General features: G+C 31.3%; 1 pseudogene; it reads left to right on the top strand.

Moving 5' to 3' along the window:
- Positions 1-2,556: 2,556 nt before the first annotated feature.
- LOC115987771 lies at positions 2,557-5,176 on the top strand (annotated as a pseudogene).
- The last annotated feature ends 5,104 nt before the right edge of the window (positions 5,177-10,280 follow it).

Genomic DNA, 10,280 nt, shown 5'->3' with positions numbered 1-10,280 from the left:
TTTGGTGTGTAATATTTTTTAAGAAGTATTGATCTTTAAGTTCTTCATAAATTTGAGGGAGTGTTGGCATCTAGTGTGTCCTATTTAAATAATGTATATGTTGAATCATGAATGAAATAATTATGTGGAAGTCCGAAGTTTATTCATGTTTAATTTTTTTCTAGTTTTGATTTACCACAATCAAAAATTGATACACGAGTGCACACAACTAAGAAAGTGGCGCTTAGATTCAAAGGTGTGAATACAACTACGTATATATGCACTATATACACATGCATATGCATATATTCAGACAGAATTCCAAAAACACTATGAACCCTAAATCTAGTAGTGTGCTATTTTTATAATATCTTAATCAAATGTGCATGCATGGAACACACGCGTTGAATAATTTGAAACATACAAAAGGTATAAATTAAAACAACGGGAAATCATTAACTCTAAACTAAATTGTATGAACATTAAATAAGTCATAATACCATCATACACTCTTGACGCGATGGTCATTCCAAAAGTATAAGTGTTTGTGTGGTGTGGCAAGCAAGGGCGGAGGTTCAAGTCTCAAAAAATGACATTCACACATATATGCACTTAGATTAGATTAGAGTAAAATTTTTATCTTGTAAAAAGAAAAAGAAAAAAGAAAAAAAAAGGGACTTTGTAGTACCAAACATTTAAAAAATCGAATTACATAGTGAATAATAATCATGAATAGAATTGGAATTTGAAATACTCTTATCAAACCCTAATATAATTTTCAACACGACAATAAATTAATTTATTAGTAAATGATGATGTGACATCCTCTTCTTATTGGTGGGTGTAAAGCCTCTAGCGTAACTCAACAACAATTTATTTAATATCTTATTTCACAAATTAAATAAGATATTAAATAGTTGTGTGAGAAATTGTATTTAATTTATTAGTAACTGATGATGTGACATCCTCTTCTTATTGGTGGGTGTAAATCTTTATGGATTTTATATACTAATAATTACACCAAAGTCTCTAGCGTAAGTCAATAACAATCTATTTAATATCTTATTTCACAAATTAAATAAGATATTAAATGGTTGTGTGAGAAATTGTACTTAATTTAATAGTAAATGATGATGTGACATCCCCTCCTTATTGGTGGGTGTAAAGCCCCTAGGGTAACTCAATAACAATCTATTTAATATCTTATTTCACAAATTAAATAAGATATTAAATGGTTGTGTGAGAAATTGTACTTAATTTATTAGTAAATGATGATGTGACATCCTCTTCTTATTGGTGGGTGTAAATCCTTATAAATATGGTTGTTTGAAAAATTGTATTTAATTTATTAGTAGATGATGATGTGACATCCTCTTCTTATTAGTGGGTGTAAATCCTTATAAATTTTATATACTTCCTTCGTCCTACTTTATTTGTCCTTTATTCCATTTTGGGATGTCCCAAAATATTGTCTTATTTCTAAAAATAAAAGTTATTAATTTACTAATATTCCTATTATACCTTTATTAATTTACTAATTCAATTTTTTGATAAATTTATTTAAGGGTAGTATTGGAAACTTATACATTTTTAAATAGTAAACAAAACAATAAATGATGTTCCCTTAAAATGTTTGACTTTTCAAACAGGACAAACAAAGTGGGACGGAATGAGTATTAATTATTACACCAAAGCCTTTAGCGTAACTCAATAACAGTCTATTTAATATCTTATTTCACAAATTATATAAGATATTAAATGGTTGTTTGAGAAATTGTATTTAATTTATTAATAAATGATGATATGACATCCTCTTCTTATTGATGGGTGTAAAGCCTCTAGCTTAACTAGATAACAATCTATTTAATATCTTATTTCACAAATTAAATAAGATATTAAATGGTTGTGTGAGAAATTGTACTTAATTTATTAGTAAATGATGATGTGACATCCTCTTCTTATTGGTGGGTGTAAATCCTTATAAATATGGTTGTTTGAGAAATTGTATTTAATTTATTAGTAAATGATGATGTGACATCCTCTTCTTATTTGTGGGTGTAAATCTTTATAAATTTTATACACTAAGAGTGCGTTTGGGAAGCGCGTTTTGCTTCCCAGACGCACGTTTACGTTTCAGAATTTTTTTTTTTTGGGGTCAAGCCGTAACTTTTTGACTTTTTTGTTGTGAACAGTGCTTTTATGTACTGTTCATGGGTCCCACAAAATACATTTTTCAGTAACTTTTTCATTAAAAATGGGTCCCACGATACTATTCACATATTTAAAAATTATTTTGCTACAGTGTTTTTCAATTTTCAGTTTCATTTTTTAGTTTTCAGCTGTATCCAAACGGACCCTAATTATTACACCAAAACCTTTAGCGAAACTCAATAACAGTCTATTTAATATCTTATTTCACAAATTAAATAAGATATTAAATGGTTGTTTGAAAAATTGTATTTAATTTATCAGTAAATGATGATGTGAAATCCTCTTCTTATTGGTGGGTGTAAATCCTTATAAATTTTATACACTAATTATTACACCAAAGCCTCTAGCGTGTATAGCCTCCATAAATACAAAGAACCGAGCTAGGTGCAATATATTGTTCCATGCATCTTTTTGATCTACGAATGCAATACCTTTACCGTAAAATAAGAGTTTCGGTGCTCGTTCCCAATGCTGCAAGTATTCCCCTTTCCACTTTTAACTTGGATATTCTTGTTTATCCTTGTTATTTATTGGAAAATATCTAAAGCTAAGGGCCAAAGCCATAATTTTCCCCCAGGGCCATGGAAAGTGCCTCTTATAGGCAATTTGCACCACCTAGTTTTCTCTCTTCCACATCGATCTTTGAGAGACTTAGCCAAGAAATATGGACCTATTATGCAACTACAACTGGGTGAGGTCTTGGCTATAATAATTTCATCACCAAAAGTAGTTGAAGAAGTGCTGAAGACGCATGATACTGCTTTGGCAAATCGGCCAATTGTTCTTGCTGTTGAAGTTACGTCCTATGATAATTCAAGTTTTGCTTTGCTCCCTATGGTGATTATTGGAGACAAATGCGAAAGATTTGTGTCACAAAACTCCTGAGTTCCAAGCGCGTCCATTCATTTAGAAGAATAAGAGAAGGAGAGGTAAATAATCTTGTGGAATCCATTTCCTTGTCAGATGGACTTCCAATCAATCTAAGTGAGAAAATCTTGTCCTCAACATATGGTATAGCTGCCAGGGCAACCTTTGGAAGGAAGTGCAAATATGAAAAGGAATTCATAACATTAATCAAGGAAACGTCTACTCTAAGCGGAGGCTTTGACTTTCCTGATTTGTTCCCTTCACTAAAGTTCCTTGGCTTCCTTAGTGGAATGAAGTCTAGGTTGGAGAAAATACAAAAAAACTTCGATAGGATTCTTGATGATATAGTCAACGAGCATAAGATGAAAAGAAGTGCTTCTTCAACCAACAAACATGAACCAGGGGATGATGATGATGATGATCTAGTTGATGTGCTTCTCAAACCTCAGGAGATGGGTGGGCTTGAATTTAATGTCACAAGCAACCACATCAAAGCTGTTACTCAGGTATACAATTAAGATCCATCAATGTATTTTCCCTTTTCTTCTTAATATATTTTATCTTTAACTATTAATTAAGCAAAGTTATACTAATATTCTTTAGCAAAAAAATAATAAATAAATAAAACATTATACAAATGTTAGAATTAGAATTATGATTTTTCAACAGATAGATATGTGCTTGTTTTTTTTTTTTTTTTTTTTTTTTTTTTTTTTTAAATTTATAATGAATTTGTTAGAGTTAAGCTATATTTTTAAAGTAAAATAAACCAATAAAAATAATTGGTGCCGGCTTGTTTGATATGGCTTGTATGGAAGGGGTGGGATGGACATACATTTGAAGACATGGAGAGCTCCTTGATTTAATTGAAAACTTTGTTTGCTTGTCTCTTTTCAGTAGGGCCCATAATTGGGGTTTCAAATATTGTTCTTCAATTTTAGAATTCCAAGTTAATTTCTCTTAGATATATATATATATATATATATATATATATATTGGAGACTTCATAATTGGTCACTATAATTATGTGTTCGAATTTAATTTAAAAACCTAATATATTGCAACTAAGATGTTTGTACCAAAGACAAGAGTTGCACGTATATTTTGCTGCAACGTAGATTTTAGAGTGCAATGGACTATTTGAGCCAAATACAAGGGATAAGTATATGCAGTTCCATAAACAAATTATCTTTTGACATTAATTTCATGTGCAGAAAAAGAATTAATTTCCACATCATGAATTTAAGAATTTGAAAAAAAAATATATATATATAAAGAAACTATGAAATACACTTGCTTACCAATTTTCAAGCTTATTATGCTTGTTTGGGAAATTTTGGCATCTACTCATCATAAGCATATTATGCTTAATAATAACTTTGAATACACAATGTTTCAGGAAATTTTCGCTGCAGCAAGTGAGACTTCAGCGACCACGATAGAATGGGCAATGTCAGAATTATTGAGAAACCCAAGAGTGATGAAAAAGGCCCAAGCTGAAGTGCGGCAAGTCCTACAAGAGAGGATGAATCTTGATGAGACATACATTAAGAAACTAGATTACTTGAAATTAGTTGTGAAAGAAACTCTAAGACTACACCCTCCGGCTACCTTGATCGCAAGAGAATCAAGAGAAAAATTTGAAATTAATGGGTATGAGATACCAAGCAACACAAAAGTAATCATTAATACATGGGCTATTGGGAGAGATCCTGAATATTGGATTGATGCTGATTGCTTTTGGCCAGAGCGATTCCATGATTCTCCTATTGATTTTAAAGGGAGCAATTTTGAATTCATTCCATTTGGATGTGGTAGGAGGATTTGTCCAGGCATATCATTTGCTCTTACAATTATTGAACTTGTTCTTTCTCAACTACTGTTTCACTTCAATTGGAAACTCCCCAATGACATCAAACTTGATGAGCTTGACATGTTTGAGTCTTCGGGAATAACCACTAGGAGAAGAAATGATTTGTACAATTGTACTTAATTGCCAATCCTTGGAGCTCCTCATTTTAATTTAAATACACTGAACAATGGGGACGTAAGTATGTAATACCTTTTTATGCCAGAGTTTGGATGTATTATAAGGTACCATTTCTATTTAATGTGTGAACAAAATGAAGTTTACTGGATATATTGCATATATAGGAGGGCAATGTTATTTTAATTTAATAGTATCCTGCATGCATGAGAATACGATTGGACTTCTTGTTGGAAATAAAATTCAGTAAAAACAGTGAAAGCACAACCACAAAAGATCACAAAGATTTACATGAAATTTTTTTTCTCCTTGAAGGTAAAAATTACGATACAAATCCCAAATAATTTTACTATATAAAATAGAGATTATAACACTCAAGCCAAACTTTAATTCACAATAAAATAAATATAGCTTATACAAAGAACAACTTTTTTTTTTTTTTTTTTATCTTTTTCACCCACTGCTCTCTTCCTCAACATGTATCTCTCACAATTTTTCTTTGCTATCTATGTTTTTTTTTTTTTTCTTTTGCTTACTCTCACTCATGCAGTTCTCCCAAGACTGCACTCTCCTCTCCATTTTTCGGAATTCTCTGGCTCACTAGCCGAATGAACTCAATTTATATTTCTTCATCTTTTTCTTTCTAACTTGTTGGACACTCACAAGACAAAAGTCACATCTTTCATAAATGTCACTCAACTTTGGTACATAATAATAGAGAAAATAGCTAACTACATTTACTTTTTATCAAGTTTATCTTACAACCTGGAGTAATATTAGGATCATAACTTTTGCCACAACTTACTCACATGTTAAGTCTTAAGTAGTGAAGTTATGGATTCACATGAACACACTACTTTTACTCCAATACTCACAGCTCATTACATGAACAAGTTTTGATAAAAATTATAGCAAAAATTTTAACCCTACTTTTTTCCTATGACCTCATCTAAGGAGCTTTTACAAAAAGTGAGGCTGGACACGAGGGTGTTAGCACCCAACACTACTTTCGTTGGTGTTGGAAATGTATAATAAGGGATTGGGCTTTTGCCACTATTGAAAAGAAAGCTTAAGCAGACTTGGGCTATTAATTCACTAGTACTTTTATTCCAATACCCACAACTTATTACGTAAACAAGTTCTGATAAAAATTATAGCAAAAATTGTGACCCTACTATTTTCCTATGACCTCATCTAAGGAGCTTTTACAAAAAGTGAGGCTGGACACGAGGGTGTTAGCACCCAACACTACTTTCGTTGGTGTTGGAAATATATAATAAGGGATTGGGCTTTTGCCACTACCGAAAAGAAAGCTTAAGTAGACTTGCGCTATTAATTCACTAGTACTTGATCAAGATGTTGATATATATATATATATATATATATATTTTTTAAATTGCTAGTACATGATTGCAAGACCCAGTAGAACCTTGCACTAAAATATGAATAGGCATCTTCATAGAAAAATTATAAATTAAATCATGTACATTTGATTTTAAATGAGAAAAACACAAACCTGAATCGGTTATGACTAGGTTATCCTCGAGCCTCTCATACAATATCAGGTAAATTACTCAAATTCCACCTACTGCCATCTCTTAATTACTTAATAGATCCAAATCTCATGCCCTTGAAAAGTCATTTAGCACGTCGCTTTTTAATATTTTAATTTCGTATTGTACCTTTTACTTTTTCCTTTTTAACGTGTTAGGTTAATGGCAACTGGGTTAAAGGTTATAAAAGAAGAGTTGCGGTTGCAACAAGCATCATAGCTGAATTTTGGGCTCTCAGAGATGGTCTCATTTTAGCAGACCAACTGGGAATAACCCATCTTACTGTGGAGCTTGATGCTAAGGTTATTGTGTAGCTTGTACTTTCAAATAACAACTCTAATAGAGCTTATTCCCCCCTCTTAAATGACTGCAGGTTCCTTCTTAGTCGTCTCCAGCATTTCAAGGTCAATCATATCTTCAGAGAAGCTAATAGAGTGGCAGAGAAGCTAGCTAAGGAAGGCTGTTCTTCCCCTTTTGATTTTGTTATATTAGAAAATCCTGACTTTGTTGAACTATGTAATATTCTAAGTTCTGATGCACAGGGTCTGTACAATCTAAGGCACTCTACCAATACTTCTGTTGTTTTGGTTTGATAATGACATGGTTCCTTTAAACCCAAAAAAAAAAAAAAGGTTATAGGCTTATCGCCACCTCTTTTAAAAATTCTTGGGGAGCATACATGATATGCAGTTCAGTCAACAAGATTTTTGACTTCCCCCTTAATTTTATCATTCTTGTCGATAATTTTTCAAAATGGCTTCAGTGAACTAATAATGGATCAAGAGCATAGGAAAATTTTTTGTTTTTTGAAAATAGCTCAGCCATGAGTTCCATTATATTATTCAACTTATTTTTTAACATTTTTTCTATACTTTCAGAAATAAGTTTTCAGTTTTCAGTGTTGCTCTCAAATAAAGTTGTAATTATGATTCAAGATTTTTGACTATCTTAATACCAGCATCAACTTTGACTTGCAAATAATAGTAATAATAAAAATATATAAGATAAAATTTAGGTACAGTATTTAGGTATTGTTCATTAAGTTTCATTTTTAAAATTCCGTCATGGGGCTTTTTTATTATTAAATGGAAGTATATTTTTTAGTTAAGTAGTAACATGATAGAATCATAAGAGAGAAACTTAAAAAGCAATACTTAAGGTACTGTATATAAGTTTTTTCCATAAAAATAAATACTAGCACCAAACTCTATGGTGCAAATTAATGGGTGCATGACGCTTCATACTTTTGCACATGTCCATGATTTAATTGACCCTTATGTCATAAGTTCTCTTCTTAAGGAGGCATCTCATCATAAGACAGACTCATTAGAAATTTCTCTCTATCTATCACAATATGTGAAATTGGAAAGTGAAACTCATGGGTGAGATTCATACATGTTGTGAGATAAATATCTTATAAAACAAATTCATAACAATTTTTTTAATTTTTTTTCATTCTAGGATCAAAATTTTTTATAGTTGACACAATGTTGAAATATGGTCTATTTTAAACATATGTCATGTCTGCGTAGCTTATGCACCAAAGTCAAGTTATTTATGCATTCTCACTTTAATAATAATAATAATAATAATCATTTATACATTCATCAAAAAGAGGGGTTTTTTTTTTTTTTTTTTTTTTTTTTTTTTTTTTAAGGCATAAAAAACTCTAAAAAATTGTAAATTATGAAATAGCTTTTGGGATATTCATCTCGAATGGGTGACCAACGTTAGTACTGCATATATAACTTTTATCAATATTTTCACATATTTTTGAAATAGTCAACGAAAAATAATGGTAAAAATAACAAAAGTGGATTTTTTTTTTCTTTGCTAAATCAAAAACAAAAGTGGTTGATACATTAGAAAGTGTTATTCATCATTTACAGTAAATCATTTGTATGAAAATTGTAGTGAAAAGAGTTACGAGTCTACAGAATTATGAAATCTAAATAACATGCCTCGGATTTCTTTTCTGTAACCATAGACCTCAAGGATTCCCTTAACCTTTTTATGAATCTTGGACTTTTTGTTATGATGTTGTTATTAGTGGCTCAAATCCGAGTGGAATCCTTGATAGAGAATCACTATCTATCTGAAACGTGATCCTTGGAAGTGACACAAAGATGTGGTGGTGCTTTTGTTGTTGGAAAGATCTTTCCTGGAGAGAGTGAATGGAGATGAGTCCAAGAATAAATGAGTTATTATTTTCGAATCATAACCAATTTCATATTTATTTTTACAACTATTTTATGTGATAAACAATAACGATTTACCTTTCACTTTTATATAAACTCATTATTTATATTTTTACCAATCAGTGTTAATCATATCATATATGCGTGAAATTTGAAAAAGTAGTTGTGATTTTAAAAAATTTCGAAAGCAATTGCATTCACCAAAAGGATTCATCCTTTTTTCTTTTCTTTTCTTTTCTTTTTTTTCCCCACATTGTCCCTTATTTTTGTGCTGGTGCCTGTTGGGCCTAATTGAAAGCTGATGAGTCCAAAAAATAACAGCCTCACCATCTATATATATATCTCTCTCTCTCTCTCTCTCTCTCTATATATATATACATATATAACCGAAACTCTTGAACTTTACACAATTTTTTATGTCATCATTATTTTTAAAACATTAATATTATAAAACAAAAATTCTGATTTTAATAACTATTTCTCCCCAATACCCTTTCTCTTTCCTTATAAAAACCCAATCAACTCTTTCCCTTTTCCAATTTTTCCTTCTTCTCCGTTCTGCTGCGTTTATTCTTCTTTTGCTTCTTTGGCATTTCCTTTCTTCTCCTATCACTGGTTCCCAAAACCAAAAGAAATCAAAAGTCCTAAATTTTTTTCTTTTCCAATAAAGTTGTCTACCAATATGTTAGACACTACCCCTTCCCCATGAAATAGTTGGGCATGTGGCCACGCTTCAACCATTCATTTGCTTTTAAATTTTTTAAACTTCTTTTCATTTAATTGCTTTTTTTGGGACATTTAAATATTTAATTGCATTATTTATTGGTACTACAAACCCACATATTCGTATATTAACTATTAAGTTCCTGTATTGTTCTTCTCAACAACTACTCATGTACCTTTTTTTTTTTTTTTTTTAATGAAATAACCACTCATGTACTGTTATTGTAAATTAGGATTTATATTATAGATTAAATCAGTATAATATTACATAAATTTATAAAAAAAAGTGTACAATATTATACATATTTGCATAAAAATATATAACATTATAGACATTCATTTTGTTTATAATATAAATCTATTTTATCTTTGTGGGGTCAGAGAATTTATGACCCCGGCCCACCTTATATTAAGGCCCAAGGCCTGAGCCGAGGAGAGATATTGCTGAGGACGCACAATGGAAGTCCAGAACGGCCTAAGGATATGGCCGAGGATGATCTTGTGCTCGGCATCCCCTAGTGCCCCTAAAAGAAAGGGCGAGCACAATGCAGGAGCGGCCAAAGTAAAAAGCTGCCAATATTGCAATAAAGAACTCTGCGCCTGACAGGACCATGCTATTCAGTTTTTACAACCATCCCCAACCACTCTAGGTATGGGCTGACAGGACAAGTCTTAAACCCCAGAAAATTGAGCTTACACGTGGACACTGGAGAGAGGGTAAATGCTAGTATAAAAAGGAAAGATAGGCAATACAGGAGGTGG

Source organism: Quercus lobata, chromosome 4, assembly GCF_001633185.2.
Source record: "Quercus lobata isolate SW786 chromosome 4, ValleyOak3.0 Primary Assembly, whole genome shotgun sequence".
In the NCBI taxonomy this organism is placed as follows: domain Eukaryota; kingdom Viridiplantae; phylum Streptophyta; class Magnoliopsida; order Fagales; family Fagaceae; genus Quercus; species Quercus lobata.
The sequence above is the reverse complement of the archived record's forward strand: the minus strand, read 5'-3'. Positions and strand labels throughout refer to the sequence as shown.